The sequence below is a fragment of the Hakea prostrata genome, chromosome 7 (genome assembly GCF_041222555.1).
Source record: "Hakea prostrata isolate BN-2017 chromosome 7, UWA_Hpros_2, whole genome shotgun sequence".
In the NCBI taxonomy this organism is placed as follows: Eukaryota; Viridiplantae; Streptophyta; class Magnoliopsida; order Proteales; family Proteaceae; genus Hakea; species Hakea prostrata.
Genome location: NC_142606.1, coordinates 37,264,104 through 37,281,765, shown reverse-complemented (window position 1 = coordinate 37,281,765; position 17,662 = coordinate 37,264,104).

Below are 17,662 nucleotides of genomic sequence, written 5' to 3'. Positions count from 1 at the left end.
ATTGAATCAAAACCGAAATCTATTTGGTCACTGTTTACCAGCCGGTCGCTTGTGCCGGTCGCTTAGGTTAAGCGACCGCCACTAGTGACCGCCCCAAAAACAGTGAGCTTCAATCCGAAACTCAGGCTTCTGATTACTCGATTTCAATCCGGTTTTCGAGTAATCTCATCCTAAGTCTCGAATTAAACACTCCCAAAGACAAAAGGGTAAGAGGAAGCAATCCCCTATCATCAGTGGATTATCCCTAACCCTCTCCTTTATTGAATTTTCCATCTCACAAGCGCGGGGGTTCGTTTATGGTTATTCCATCTCACGCAGATAAAAAAAAGGGTAAAGAATAACCAAGGGGTAATCACGGTGACGAGGAAAAAGGGTAAAACCAAACTAACGGAGATAAAAGAGTAGAGAACGAAGGGTTAGTTCAATACCTCACACACCAGAAAGCAGCAGAAGAAGAGAACCGATCCTCCAAACCACCGTCGCATACTCCGGAGACTCTTTCGGATCTTCCCCGCAGCCGTCTTAACTCCCAAATAAGAAATAACGAATAAAGTAATCGTTAAAGAGACGGAGTTTGCCTTTTATAGAAGTCTCTGGGGGCAAAATAGGGCAAAATCCCCCGAAACAGACGGGCGGTCGCTTGGGCCGGTCGCTTAGGTTAAGCGACCGCCACTAGTAACCGCCCCCATGAAATTTGTCATACAAGGGTGCTTTGCTCATGGGGTTGAAGACCAAGTACAACCAAACCCAAATGAAGACATGGGGGAGATCATAGTCCGAAAAATCAATCATAATAGGTTTGTAACAAAGAGGTTAGGGTTTCATCATAACATATGGCTCATGAAAAGGTTATGATCACGGAAAGAGAGGGAATGATTGTTATCAAGAAAATAGCAAGAAATCATAGGAAATCTAGTTTATGTTAACAGAAACATTACCCATGAGGTTTCCCTCACATGGAAGGTTACAAGAGGTTTCGGAAAGATCATTCAAGGGTTAGGGTTTCAAGGAATTTATTTGGCTAGGGTTAAGATCATGATGATGATCATAGATCTCAAAGAATAGAATGAGATCATGGAATAGATGGTTGCAAGAATGCATCATCTTCTTCCTGATCTCAAAAAGAACAAGAACGAAGAAAGAATAATTAGAAATCCTAATTAGGTTAAACATGGATCATGAAGAAAATATAGTGATCAAGTTTAGGTTAACACAAATATCACCCAAGGGAAAGAGAAACAAAGAATCAAGATTCACCCATGGGAAAGAGAAACAAAGAATGCACAATCAGAAAAAGTGTTGGGAAGTTTCCAACAAATAAAAGAACAATAGGGTTTCATATATGGTTACCTCTCATAAGAGTTGGTTACCTCTCATGAGAGTTACCCATAATTAATTCTCACAAAAACAACCCAAGATAGATAAAGGAAAATCTCATTAGTATTTCAAAATAAAGAATGGAATTAGGAAGGGTCTACTAATGAGAGAAAATAAGGTTCTCAATTAAAGTGAAGGGAAACAAATTCAAATCATACAATTAGGGATTTACTAACAAGAATCCGTGTATCCCACGAAAAGACTAGGGAGAATAAAGATTCACCCTTAGGGCAAGGAATTTACAATCAAGAAAGGTTTTGGGGAGGGTCCAATGAATTAATAGAAAATAAAAGGGTTGCCAATTGTTCCAAAGAAAAACAAGGATCAACTCCTCAATCATGAGGACACAAGGGAAGGTCATGGTAATAATATGAGACCTTCCCCACAATAATAAAGATAGGTAGGAAATTAGGGAAAGTATCATTAAGAGCTTTGGTGGAATCAAATTCAAGGATCATCGCCATATGGCTTCAAGATCATAGAGTGAATTGGGGGATTCACTCTAGGGCTAAAAGAATTAAAGAAGAGGTTATTACAGCAGTGTAATACCCTTCTCATGATCAGAAAATCAGAAGTAGAGAAGAAAGAATGAATTAAAGAAGAAGCAAATTGAATACCAACCTTTTAGAAGAGAAACCGATGAAGAAACTTGAAGAGATGCTTGAGGATCTTTCTTGGCTTCGAAGGAGAGGTTCTAGGGATCTTCCCACGTTCTCCCAAGGCTTAGAAACAGATTGAGAGTGAAACACATGGAGTTCCCCCTTTTAAATAGCACAAAGAGTTCAAGAGTTACTAGGGTTTCACCAAACTGACCAAACTGACCCTGTTGGTTGATTGGTTGCCAAAGAGGAAGTTCAAAGGTCGATCCCACACTATCTAGAGGTTTAGAAACATGGTGGGAATAGTTTACCACGAAATTAAAAGAAATAAAGCTTTTGAAAACCTTCAAAACAGATATTTACCAAAATGCCACTGCTCTGACAAGACTTATTCAAAAATAGGGATTTAATGGGCTAAACTTCAATATTTTTGGATGGGCTTCTTTCAATACATCGTACTACTTACCTAGTATGGAGGGAAGTCTTCAAACCAGGTCCAACTAAGCTTTAGGTCCATCAACCAAGTTCTTCTTCACAAATAAATAGTTCAACACCAAATCAAGTAAGGTTTCCATAAGGAAACACCATCATCAATATCCATGGGTTTTGGGTCAAACACCATATCTTCTACTGAGATGGCCCACAAAGACATCTTCCTAAGATTTTCAAAGATAGTAAAACTGAAATCACGGTCAAACTTCAAAGTCAACATTAAACAAAACCCGACTTCACCCAAAACAGATCGGGTTTCCGGGCTAGATTTGGGCTGGGTGTCACATTCTCCCCCCCTTAAAATAATTTCGTCCTCGAAATTCGGAGAGTACTTGGTTTTCAAAGGAATGGAGATACATTGCTTTTATCTTGACTTTCTTCCCCCAAAAACAACGGAAAACAAATAACAATTTTTTTTTTTTTTTTTTTTTTTTTTGTTTGAAATCAACGGAGAAAATCTAACATGCTTTGAAATCAAATCGAAAGTATAATCATGGCTTCATGAAGATTTCACAAGGATCATGGCGAAGATCAATATGAAGATCATAAAACCATAAGAATGAAAGGAGGTTGTAGAAGAGATGGTTGCAAGGATGCGGCATCTTCTTCATAGCCTCAACCACAAAGAATAAAACATAGTAAAAGTAAATCAATACAACACAAGAGAGATTATTAATCTTTGATTGAAGAATAGGAGATGAAAATTTTGAAGTCTTGAAACAATTAGAAGGAAATAACAATTCAGGAAGATCACACTTGATTTATCTTCGAAATCATCATGTGGAGAATTCACAAGGTTATAGAGTATATGGAGATCCACTTTAGAACAACAAGGATAGAAGGATCAGTCATGGGAATGATTTAAGATTACCCTCCTATCAAAAGGAGATAGAAGGCACTAGAAAAATAGGAGAGAGGATAGGTTAGCTTCGGGGTAAACTTCTACCAAATGAAACTAGGTAACTTATACGGGAGAGAATATATTGAACAATGCATATGGTATGTATGCATTTGGCACAGCAGCGAGGTTAGGATTAGGTATAGAACACTGGACTCTTGGCTGACTTCTTAAACAGCTAAGAGGAATTCAAAACAAAGCAGATGATAAGAATGCGAGAGATGTAAAGGTGACAAATCGAACGAAGATAGGAACAAAGACTACGAATAACGAACATGAAGAAAAGTTTTCTAGGCTTCCCAAAAGATTCTAGGGTTTCCAAGGTCTTTCACAACACAGAACACACAAGCGGAGATTATACGAGAATAAGAAAGCAATAGTCAAAACTTCGGATTAGATTTAGGCTCGGGATGAAGATGATGATTGATGAGGGTATGTAAGATGATAAGGATGAGGATACCTGAGGAAAAGAATGAGCACTAGGATGAGGTTCAAGCTCAGGATGAGACTCAGGATTAGGAGATTCAAGAAGATGAGGAGGAAACTATTCCAGCTCGATAGTTTGAGGTGAGAGGTCCATCAAATTAAACTTTCGAGGCATCGGGTGTGGTTTCTCAGTTGTCAACGATAACTTCCACACAAGAGAGGATAGAGACTCAACAGGAGAGGATAGAGACACACATATACATTATAGAAGATTGACTGACATGACTAGAGGAGGAGTCTCAAACTATGAAAGATCAGCTTGATTCTCAGAAACGATTACCAAGACAGACAGTTCTAGGAATTCCTTTTATGTCAACACAGATGTATTCACTTTCAGAATTGTAAACCTAAGTGATTAGTGAAGTTAAATTTGTATCACTTGTGTTATTGTATATTATGCTTTTCTTTTGTTGCATTAATAATCGTTCAATGTTTAGTTATGACTTATAACTCATAACGACCACTCACAACCACTACTCCCAACGACAACTTAAAACAACAACTCCCGACTCGGACTCATATGACAACACATGACGACAACACGACTCAGACTCATACGACAACACATGACGACAACATGACTCGGACTCATATGACGACTTACTCCCAACAACATCTCACAACAAAACTCACTCACAAGGACAACTCATGACTCGACACAAACCATAACTTAAAACTGACAACTAAACTTTAACCCATGACTACTACCCAAGTACAAGTCATAAATTGTAATTATTGTGCATTATTCAAACTTGTGTATTATGCTTCATTTATTCAAGTTTCTAATCCAAGGTTCTCTATTATTCACCTCTAAGACAGCTTGAGTCACTTCTGGATCTATGACTCAGATTGCTCATCTAGTACTTGTATTAACTATTATTGACTTTGTAAAACCAAGGCTCTGATACCACTCTGTCACACCCCGCCCGCCAGGCCCGGTTAACCGCCCGACAACCCGCGGATGTGAACCGTCACAGGATCCATGGTTTTAGTCTATCAATAATAATAAATACAAATACAGATAATCAAGAGCAAGAATAGTGCAATAATTAATAAACAGGTTACAGGAGTCCAAATACTCCGATAAATATCCAAGAAATAATCAAAGGAAAGAATCAAGAATCAAATGTAATATCGAGTTCAGCGGAAGCAAAAAGAATAACTAAATAATCTTCATCTTCATGAGGCTTCATGCTCTGCAAGTCCATGTATCACTGTCTGTGCCACATCAGCTTCAAACGAGAAGGCTCTTTCATACGAATCATCTCCAACTTCCGACGTTGTGCAACCATCTGTACAGTTTATATAATACATACAATGAAAGGAATGAGTTCCAACGAACTCAGTAAGGAACAAGCAAGTCTCATATATATGTCAACACAATCCACGAATGCACATATGAAATGATATGGATGATATGCAGAAATATGAATGCTACTAAGATCTAACTATGCAAGTCTCTAATGGCTGACATGCTTTAAGATATACACCAGCCCTCCTTTGGGTAAGTCTCATCACTCGATCCGGCAAGGACCGGTTACCTCTCGTAGGGATCCCGGGCAAAGGGGTAAGTCCACACCTGGCTCTCAAAACCGTGGTCTGGGGGTTAAGTCAACACTCTCTCACCACGACCATTGGCAATGAGTACCGGCGCATGTCGGGGTTTCTAATCCAATGCAAGGTCATAATGGTAACATACTATATGAAGTCCAGATACTTCCCCTATGGCACCAACCAACTCGGTTCAAGTATCCTTCGCAACCTAGGAGTGTGAATCCTCACGGATCGGCTACCTCTCGTTGGACTCCACTCCTTAACCCTATGGTCATCCACATATTATTGGGGCGGATGCTCTCATGACTCCTCGCGACACCCGGTCCGCTCCTTGGACGTCCATGAGCCCAACCCTAACATATGCAACCCTACCATTACATGACCAATAGTGGACCACTGAGTCTCCGCACGGACTGGTTACCGCTGTTGGATGAAACATAGTCACGTCACCATTGTCACGGGTCACCCGGCTTCAATTCCCCGCCGAAAGGGTAATAGCATGTGGGGTACCTAGCCATGCAATTCTAGACTCCCTAAGTATGTCATCAAGTAATCATGATAGTGTTGGAGACATCAGCAGGCATGTGTCCCATTCCACAGCCTTCTGATATCCCAAGCCAAGATATCCCAATGGAATACCCCTTCCATCACAATCACACTACATCACTCTTTATCATATCATGAACAGTTGTGCAATATCATAAAAGATGAAGTACATCAAGGAACACCACAAACAGCAAGTGTACAATAAGATTCACATGCTTTATACAATTACAAGCAAGTTACATGATCAAAGAATAGTAAATAGAACAACAGAATCATCATGTATATGTAATTGCATATAAATAAGAATGCATGTCCTTACCTGTAATTTAGTAGAAGTCCTCTAACTTGCAATCCAAAAACTATTATAAGACTTTTATTTGAAACAGAGAACACCTAGGCATAGGGTTACAAGAATGTATAAGTCACATAAACCAAATTGAATCAAAACCGAAATCTATTTGGTCATCTGTTTACCAGCACAGTCGCTTGTGCCGGTCGCTTAGGTTAAGCGACCGCCACTAGTGACCGCCCCAAAAACAGTGAGCTTCAATCCGAAACTCAGGCTTCTGATTACTCGATTTCAATCCGGTTTTCGAGTAATCTCATCCTAAGTCTCGAATTAAACACTCCCAAAGACAAAAGGGTAAGAGAAAGCAATCCCCTATCATCAGTGGATTATCCCTAACCCTCTCCTTTATTGAATTTTCCATCTCACGAAGCGTGGTTCTGTTTATGGTTATTCCATCTCACGCAGATAAAAAAAAGGGTAAAGAATAACCAAGGGGTAATCACAGTGACGAGGAAAAAGGGTAAAACCAAACTAACGGAGATAAAAGAGTAGAGAACGAAGGGTTAGTTCAATACCTCACACCAGAAAGCCAGAGAAGAAGAGAACTGATCCTCCAAACCACCGTCAAGCACTCTGCAGACTCTTTCGGATCTTCCCCGCAGCCGTCTTAACTCCCAAATAAGAAATAACGAATAAAGTAATCGTTAAAGAGACGGAGTTTGCCTTTTATAGAAGTCTCTGGGGGCAAAATAGGGCAAAATCCCCGAAAACAGACCGAAGGCGGTCGCTTGGGCCGGTCGCTTAGGTTAAGCGACCGCCACTAGTAACCGCCCCCATGAAATTTGTCATACAAGGGTGCTTTGCTCATGGGGTTGAAGACCAAGTACAACCAAACCCAAATGAAGACATGGGGGAGATCATAGTCCGAAAAATCAATCATAATAGGTTTGTAACAAAGAGGTTAGGGTTTCATCATAACATATGGCTCATGAAAAGGTTATGATCACGGAAAGAGAGGGAATGATTGTTATCAAGAAAATAACAAGAAATCATAGGAAATCTAGTTTATGTTAACAGAAACATTACCCATGAGGTTTCCCTCACATGGAAGGTTACAAGAGGTTTCCCGTAAAGATCATTCAAGGGTTAGGGTTTCAAGGAATTTATTTGGCTAGGGTTAAGATCATGATGATGATCATAGATCTCAAAGAATAGAATGAGATCATGGAATAGATGGTTGCAAGAATGCATCATCTTCTTCCTGATCTCAAAAAGAACAAGAACGAAGAAAGAATAATTAGAAATCCTAATTAGGTTAAACATGGATCATGAAGAAAATATAGTGATCAAGTTTAGGCTAACACAAATATCACCCAAGGGAAAGAGAAACAAAGAATCAAGATTCACCCATGGGAAAGAGAAACAAAGAATGCACAATCAGAAAAAGTGTTGGGAAGTTTCCAACAAATAAAAGAACAATAGGGTTTCATATATGGTTACCTCTCATAAGAGTTGGTTACCTCTCATGAGAGTTACCCATAATTAATTCTCACAAAAACAACCCGAGATAGATAAAGGAAAATCTCATTAGTATTTCAAAATAAAGAATGGAATTAGGAAGGGTCTACTAATGAGAGAAAATAAGGTTCTCAATTAAAGTGAAGGGAAACAAATTCAAATCATACAATTAGGGATTTACTAACAAGAATCCGTGTATCCCACGAAAAGACTAGGGAGAATAAAGATTCACCCTTAGGGCAAAGAATTTACAATCAAGAAAGGTTTTGGGGGAGAGTCCAATGAATTAATAGAAAATAAAAGGGTTGCCAATTGTTCCAAAGAAAAACAAGGATCAACTCCTCAATCATGAGGACACAAGGGAAGGTCATGGTAATAATATGAGACCTTCCCCACAATAATAAAGATAGGTAGGAAATTAGGGAAAGTATCATTAAGAGCTTTGGTGGAATCAAATTCAAGGATCATCGCCATATGGCTTCAAGATCATAGAGTGAATTGGGGGATTCACTCTAGGGCTAAAAGAATTAAAGAAGAGGTTATTACAGCAGTGTAATACCCTTCTTATGATCAGAAAATCAGAAGTAGAGAAGAAAGAATGAATTAAAGAAGAAGCAAATTGAATACCAACCTTTTAGAAGAGAAACCGATGAAGAAATCTGAAGAGATGCTTGAGGATCTTTCTTGGCTTCGAAGGAGAGGTTATAGGGATCTTCCCACGTTCTCCCAAGGCTTAGAAACAGATTGAGAGTGAAACACATGGAGTTCCCCCTTTTAAATAGCACAAAGAGTTCAAGAGTTACTAGGGTTTCACCAAACTGACCAAACTGACCCTGTTGGTTGATTGGTCGCCAAAGAGGAAGTTCAAAGGTCGATCCCACACTATCTAGAGGTTTAGAAACATGGTGGGAATAGTTTACCACGAAATTAAAAGAAATAAAGCTTTTGAAAACCTTCAAAACAGATATTTACCAAAATGCCACTGCTCGGACAGCTTATTCAAAAATAGGGATTTAATGGGCTAAACTTCAATATTTTTGGATGGGCTTCTTTCAATACATCGTACTACTTACCTAGTATGGAGGGAAGTCTTCAAACCAGGTCCAACTAAGCTTTAGGTCCATCAACCAAGTTCTTCTTCACAAATAAATAGTTCAACACCAAATCAAGTAAGGTTTCCATAAGGAAACACCATCATCAATATCCATGGGTTTTGGGTCAAACACCATATCTTCTACTGAGATGGCCCACAAGGACATCTTCCTTCATTTTCAAAGATAGTAACACTGAAATCACGGTCAAACTTCAAAGTCAACATTAAACAAAACCCGACTTCACCCAAAACACATCGGGTTTCCGGGCTAGATTTGGGCTGGGTGTCACACCTATCTCTTGGATTTACTTCTTATGGTCTATAATGTTTTCTCAAGCTTGTTTATATGATTTTGGATTTGTTCTCTGATCTCTCAATTGATGGTTTTATATTCGAAAATCGAGATGAGTATTCCAACTCACAATATGCCTATTTACATGCCTTTTGTGATATAACATGAATGCATGATCTAGCTATTGTTGTTTTGTTTTCTTTACATCATGATACTTCTATAATTACAATAGCATGTTTATAATGTGATTTATATATTGGAATTAACTATGGATTTATGTGAGTATGATTTGGGCTATGATGTGATATGTATGGAATCATGCTATGTTGTGAATGCCTAGGTTGTAGTTGTGGAATGGGGAATGCCCTTTTGGCGTTTTTATCTTTGGACACTAGCGGAGGTGGTATGGGACGCTTCCTATGGTGCCCCTTGACTCTTTCCTTGACTATTGGTTGACATACCTAGGATTGGTCTAGAAGTGTTTGGCTAGGAAACCCTTGTCATATCTGACCCCATCGAAATGGGAATTGAGACCAAGTGACCCATGGCAAGAATGGGGAGAACTGGCGCTCAAGACCAGTAACCAACCCGTGAGAGGACATGGATCACATTGTGGGGGCTATTCATTGGTAGGGTTGCATGTAGTGGACTTGGGCTCGTGGGCGCTCGAGATTGCAAGATGCATGAGAGGACACAAGAGCTTCCCATTTACTATGTGTGGATGACCAATAGGATTAAGAGTCTACGTAGCCGGGAAGGAGATGGTGACTTTAGTGGGAAAGGTAATGGAAAGGATCGCGAGGAAACGAGGAGTGGACGTATCTAACCCTGAGTAGATGTGACTCAGTAGATGACTTGCATTGGGATAAGAGTATCTCTGTACACACGCCACTACTTAGACCAAATGGTGATGTGAAAGAGTATTGACCTAAACCCCAGCCAAGGTTGTCCGAGAAGGTTTCAGGACCTATTGCCAATCGGAGAACCCAAGATACCGAGATGGTTAAAGGAGAGTGATTTGAGACTCTACCCAAAGGAGTATGGTACTATGACTTAAAGCATGTCTGCCAATAGAGACTAGCATACATATATAGAGTTAGAAGCATACTTGCATATATTGTTTCATATCATTGCATTTATGTTTGCCTTTGATTGTGTGTGAAGATGCTTATTGTGATTGTATATACTTGCTAAGTTCTTTTGAGCTTACCCTTCGGGGGACTTGTTTTTAGATGACTTTGCAGGTCTAGAATAGAACTCGTGCCACGGTACAAAGGACCCTTCCTTATATGATGTAGCTCCGGAAGTCTCTGGAGAAGGTTATGACCAGTGGGGCAGCCAACACATAGGTTTGGACTTCTTTGATGTCTCCTATTGACGGTAGCTGGCATCGTCTTGTTCACCGATGGGATCGTGAACTAGATGCTGACCTGAAGCTACAAGAACACAAACCAAATGTGAAGAAGATGAAGACTGAAGAAGAAGAAGAAGAGCTGATAGAAGATGTGAATTAGATCTCTCTTGTTCTTCTAGACTTTCCCTTTTATTTGTAAAATTGATGGGTTGAAGAAACAATTGAACAAGTCCTTTGCCATGAAGGATTTGGATGTAGTGAAAAGTCTTATTATCCCCATGGATGTAGGAAAAGTCGAACCGCATAAATTGTTGTGTCTGTGTTTCTTCTGTTGTCATTTATTTTGTTATTTTCATCTAGATCTTGCACAAGTACTACTCATGTGGTCTTCACATAGATTTTATTCACGAGTACATCTTTTTCTCGTTGGTTGGGAAAGGTGAGCGGGGTCAGGGCGTTTTTTCCAACAGGAAGATCATTTAAACACTTTGAGATTGGTCAAGCTAAATGGATGAGGTTAGAACCGTAAACGGATTGGATTCTGATACTTCGGCTCGGATACACCAGTATCCCAATCCGAATCCAATTAGCAAATTCACTCTTCGAATCCGAATCCAAATCCGGCAAAAATTTAGAGCAAGCATCCGAATTTGAATCCGAAACTTTATGGGACATCCGATAATAATCCGATCCGATAAACTATCCGATTATTGATTGGTAATTGTCACTTTTTATATTTTTTATTATAAATGTCTAATTTCCAATTACCGAATACCGGTTTCCAAATCCGATTACCGGTATCCGAATCCGATTATCATCCATTTTTAAAGAAAAAATGTTAAATAGTTTACTCTATCCGGATAAATTTTCATCCGGATATTATCCGATCCGATAAGCAATTATCCAAATCGAATCCGGTTGCTTAGCGGATGGATACGAGATATTTTCCAGTAAGAAAAATTCCAGATATGGATACCCTTAAACAAATACGAATGCGAATTTGGAGGCTGATTTTGGCTATCCATTTACAGGTCTAGATGAGGTTATCAAAATCTTCGCATCCCTGACCAACGTCAACGAGGGTCCACGTGGAGTCTGCTGGTTGGAAGGAGTAAGGAATGTTGGATTGTTCTTTTCCAGATTAGATGTACCGACATGCTTCATGTGCAGTAAATGACGAAGATGCGTGCTAAAATCAAAGTGACTAGCGGTGAATGATGAATGATGCAATAACATTCGAAGGGTTTTTGTGTTCCTCGAGTGTTGGTGCAAGAAATGTTATCTTGGCTCCTTGGTTCGCTCCAGATCCAGCCCTTGTTCCTGAGACCAAAGCAATGTGAAAGTGGGCCACCTCTGAGGACGGGAAGCCACCTCTGACGATCTAGTTAGCTCAGGCCAGCAAATAAGGGACTCCTTAGAGTAGTGAAGACCCCAAGAGACGATGAAGATCATCCTCCTGAAGGGTTCGAGAGCTCAGAGGAAAAATTGAGACTGGTGTGTATCGAGCTTACCTCTTCTCTCTCGTGAGGAGAGACTATATCATGGATCCTTACCCCTTCCCCATGACCTTTGGGCAGCTGTGCGAGACAAGGGTCCTTGTAGCCGCCTCCATCCTTCGGCGTGCAGGATTTGACAGAGCTCTTGTCATCCCTGGGCTCGAGGAAACCTCAAATCATACCAGACGCTGAGGTTGCTTGGATATCTGGCTCAAGTACGTGGGTCCCTTGCCATGTAGATCCTTTGCAAGGGATGAGCTGGCTCGAGGCTGCCTTTGCTGTCTGGGACCGGTTCCAGAACTTATCCCTCAGCTGGTTCGGCGATATCCACTACCACAATACCCAGTAATGGTTAACTGAGGAAAGATGATTGGTTGATAAGCCACTGAAGTTGGTCATCTTAGAATAAGTGGTAGATTTTGAAAGACTTGTGGTTGATCAATCAAATTCTTCCTGTTCAGATTAACCGCTGAAACTGAACAGAAAAACATCAATTAGGACCACCTGCTCCATGACTGATCAGATACTAGTGTTAACGGCCTGCTGATCAGTTAAATGTTAACCTTCTATGAACTAATTCAAATCTGATCAAGCCATGTGCCAACAATTTCCCTGGTCGGCCATCACAGAACTGGCTGATCAGCCAACCATGTACAATGGTCATCCTTGATCTGTCAACTTAGTGAACTGATCGGGACCCCTTCTAATCAAAACTTCCTTGGGGCAGCCAATCTAGCCAAAGGGCTTGGGAGCTTGTGTTATGGGAAAAACACCCAACTGGTGGTTCAAAGCGATTCACCGGATTTAACAACATTAGATTGCAAACTAAATGATGGTTTGATGAATGACCCTTCGTTGGCACAACCTTAATCTATGAAGTAATCAGGGCCAGCGATCATAGGTAACAATACGGAATCTTGGGTTAACTATTTAACACTTGCCCAACAGATATAAATGGGTATGCATGAAGCTGAAAAAAGTAAGACACGTCACCATCGATCTCACTCTCATTTTCCTGCTTGCCCCACTCCTGTTTTATTCTCTACAATTCTTGCATACAAAATTTTCAACTCTATCATTGCCTAACTTGATCGTGGGAGGCAGCTTTCCAATCAGTGCAATCCGTCCACACCCAATGGTGTCCCTGAGTTTTGCTGGCAAGTGAGAGATTCACCCTCTAATCAAAGATCTTGGTTCAGCAAATCAACTAGTTCAAGGGTTTGTTCGATGATTGAACCCTAGTGGAAAATTATGAAATATAGAGATATTTTTAGACCTTACTCTTGCCTCAGACTCTTAAATATTTAATGAATTCATGTAAAAAGTTTCTCTTTGAAGCTAAGGTGGCCTCATCCTATACACTTAGTAAGGTCAGTGGTAAAGGATAAATTCAGTGCCAAAAGCTTACACACAAAATAGAGTTCAGAGGAATAATTCTTCAGTGCAACTTTACCCCAGAGTTCAATCAATATCAAACATGGAATGCCATTAAATTGAAGTCAAGACTCAGAATCAATCACCTTTGCCAAGGTTCACGTCTGGATTCTTCTGAAGCCAAGAATGTTATGTCTTCTTGAAGTTCAACACTTTTATTATGCTGAGGTTTTCTCATATAAATAAAGAATAAAAAAAATATATATAAAGTTTCTTGAAATTCGAACCCCAGTTACACACTTACAATACAATTTCACTATTTCCTAATAATCTCTGATCACCACTATGCAACATGAAAGTACATTTAGTTAGTTCATCTCAGATCCGTTTCTTAGTGTCCAGGACCTCTAGGGCTGGGCCCTGAAGACAATCGACCAAGCCAAGAACCCATGCTTGATCTTGCCGCTTCATAAATCGAAGGATATGTTGTCAAAGGATTTGCACCAGCAAAATCTTGTGATAATAATCTTGATGACTCAACACTTTCTTGGCTTAAAACAGCAACAAAGATAAAGAGAACCAAAACCAAGGAAGCTCTTCTCCAGAATTCCATCTTGAGATCTCAACAAAATTCTCTGATGAGGCTAGTTGCTGCCGGCAGAAGAACTAAGAAGTAAATTAAGAAGCGCTTGAAAGAAAAAAAAAAATATCTGCTGCTTCTTTTGATGATAACTGAGTTACTAATCCAGGAGATCGATGTGTGAAGCTCTTGGATCGTCGCTGTTGTATTTATAGGGAGAGAGAGCATTTGAACTTTGTCCAGGTCTCTAACGTTGACTGGTTCCATGGAGTTGGTAGAAGTCAATTATGAATTAAATCTTAGCTTTGACCAGAGGGGCCGCGCTTTGCTTAGAGACTTCTCTGATGATTTGAAATGGTCGTCGGGGCCAGGGCCAATACGAAATGCTGACTACAATTTTTGTATATAAAATATATTATATGGTGCGCTCCCGGATCGGATCGTCAGAACAGTTCCAATATGATGAACACATTGTGATATTTTTCTTGCTACTAGTTTTTGAAAGGATTTAGATCCGTCTACTAGGATTGCTTTCCTCAATCAGTAAATCATGGCTTTTTTCTACCAAAAGAAAAAAAATTCATGGTTTTAGTTATCAACCCTAGGTTCTATGAACTGATTTGTCAAATTACAATGATGATTTGAGCCAAAGTTTACCTTACATATGGTAGATTTGGAGGAATCGATGGCTTTAACCTTGAACCATGAAATCTGAATAATTCCAATTTTTAGGTAAAATTCATTAGTTCGTTGGGCTTTTGATTCTAGTGAATCATTTAACAAAATAGTCATAGTTTATTAAAAATGTGAGTCATGATTCAACAGATTTGAAACCTATAGAATCATATAAGCAAACAAATATAAGAGAGCATACAGTGGATATTTATAGCGTTTAATCCAATAAACAAATGGATCTATTAGGTTAGGTCATTTGAGTTGCCCACCAAAATATGTAGGTGCTAGTTAATTTTCTAAGTCGGGTACAAAAATTTAAGTTATACATAGAACTATTCATCTCCATTTCTTAGTGTCCAAGACAACTAGTACCTAGCCCAAGTGATGGTCGACAAAGCTGATAGACCATTCTTTAACTTAGCCTTCTCATAAATTGAAAAATACATCCTCAACACGGACCTGCACCTACAAAATCTTTTGAAAACCTAGTTGCATCAACACCATCTTGACTTAAAATAGCCACAAAAACAGGATGCTTGCTGCCAGCAGAATAACAAAAAGGCCAAGAAGCATATTAAGGATACAGAATATATGTTGTTAAAGAATGTGAATAGTTTTATAAATGTGTGAAGCTCTTGGGTTGTAGTTGTTGTATTTGTGTGAGAGCTCTTGGAGTTTGTCCAGGTCTCTAAGAATTACTTGAGGATTCATAAGAACTAAAGCATTGAAGAATCAGCCTCCCACCCCAACTATTATCAGCCATCAGATGTTTGCTGGAGACGGGGTCTTTCCTCAGTTTATAAGAATTAACTTGTTGGGTATAATATGTCAGTGTGTACACGAGCCTTAAGATATTTGGTTCACTATAGAAACAAGAGATTATCTTCCTATGTTGTAAAAGCATCATATGGACAGATTTAGAGATGCTCTAAACAATTGCCACTTGCATATATGAGATTAAATGTACCGGAAATAAATTTTCCTGGTCAAACAAAAGGCAGGGAGCTGACCTAATAAAGGAATGTCTTGACCAAATTTTCACTAACATGGAGTTCAATAAGCTCTTTGGGAACATTCATGGACATAGACATGCCATGATTGGATCTGATCATACCCCCATTCAGGTAACCTTGGAACCACCTAGGAAGACATCGGTCCGATTCCACTATGAAATAAAATGGGAAGACCATATTGATTTGCAAGGGCAAATACAATCAAATTGGTACAATTCTAGATTTGAGTCTCTTGCTATCAACTTCAAAAGAAAATTCAAAACTATACTCGATCTCTCAAACATTGGAGTAAACAAACCTTCCAGGATGCATCCAACGAAATAGACAGGTTGACCCACTTTCTTGAACAATGCCAACTTCAACCTCCCACCATTGCAACATCTCAAGAAGAGGCAAACATTCGAGAACAATTTGAGAGCAAACTCATTGCAGAGGAAAAACATTGGTACCAAAGATCCCGAATCCAATGGATCCAGGAAGGGGATAGGAACACCAGGTTTTTTCATGCTTCAACAGCCCACAAGAGATAGAAAAACTCGATTCACAAATTCAAATCTAGTAGTGGAATCTGACTTCATGAACCCGATCATATTAGAAATGAAATCCACTCTCACTTCACTTCACTTCACTTTTCTCCTCTTCTTCTCCCACACCGCCTCAAGAATTCCTAACCAATACTCTTGTTCAAATTAATGACATCACAAATACTGCCCTTTGTCATCCCTTCACTTCTGAAGGAATTAAAAATGCTCTTTTCCAAATGAAGGGTGATCAGGCACTTGGTGTTGATGGATTACCTGCTAGATTTTATCAAAAAAATTGGGACACGGTAGGTCAGGATTTAATTAGAGGCATTCAACACTTCTTCTTTGGAGGCTATATACTCTAAAGCCTAAATAAAACCATCATTACTTTGACTCCCAAAAAAGCAAATCCACAAGAGGTTTCACATCTCCGACCTATTAGCTTATGCACAATACCATACAAGATTATTGCAAAGTGCTTGACTAATTGTCCTAAACCCATTTTAGGGTCTATCGTTAGTCAAACTCAAAATGCTTTTGTACTAGGCTGCACAATCTTCAATAACATATATTGAGCTCATGAATATCTTAACTTCATTAAGAAATCTCAATTAAGATCTGGGTATATGGCTATCAAATTGGATTTATGCAAAGCTTATAATAAGCTTGAATGGTCTTTCATTAAGCATATCATGAAAAAATTTGGATTTGCTAATCAATGGATTCAATGGATCATGCAATGCATATCCACAGTGGAATACCAAATCAAAGTTAATGAAGAATTGACTTAGTGTATTATCCCACAACGGGAAATCGTCAGGGATGTCCTCTTAGTCCATATGTTTTCATTATCTATCAAGAAACCTTCTCCTAAAGACTTATGTCAAATCAAGGAATTCCTCATCTTTCGGGTATTAAGTTAGCTCCTCAAGCTCCTATGATCAATCATCTCTTTTTTGCTGATGATAACATGTTATTCTCTCCAGCCACAATTGAAAATGCATCATTAATCAATATGCTTCTCCAGGATTATGAACTAGTATCTGGTCTACATATCAATTCCTCAAAATCAGTTGTAGTTTTTAGTGATAGAACCCCCCAGGATCTTCGCACTGATATCATCTCCACCCTGGACATTTTTGAAGCTCCATCCCATGGTATTTATCTTGGTTTACCACTTCAGTTGGGAGATCAAAAATACAAACTTCTGCTTTCATCACTAATAGGTTAAGAAGAAAGCTTTCTGGTTGGCGCGAAAAACTCCTTTCCTCTACCGGAAAAGAGGTTCTTATAAAAGTTGTGGCATATGCTCTTTCAATCTATGCTATGTCATGTTTTCAACTTCCCAATGAAATATGCAAAAAAAATTGAGCAATTGATTTGCACCTTATGGTGGAAAAATAACTTAGGCCAATGTATTCATTGGGTTAGATGGGAAACATTCTGCTTGAGGAAACTTGAAGGGGGTTTGGGATTTCGTGATGTTTAATGTTTTAATAAAG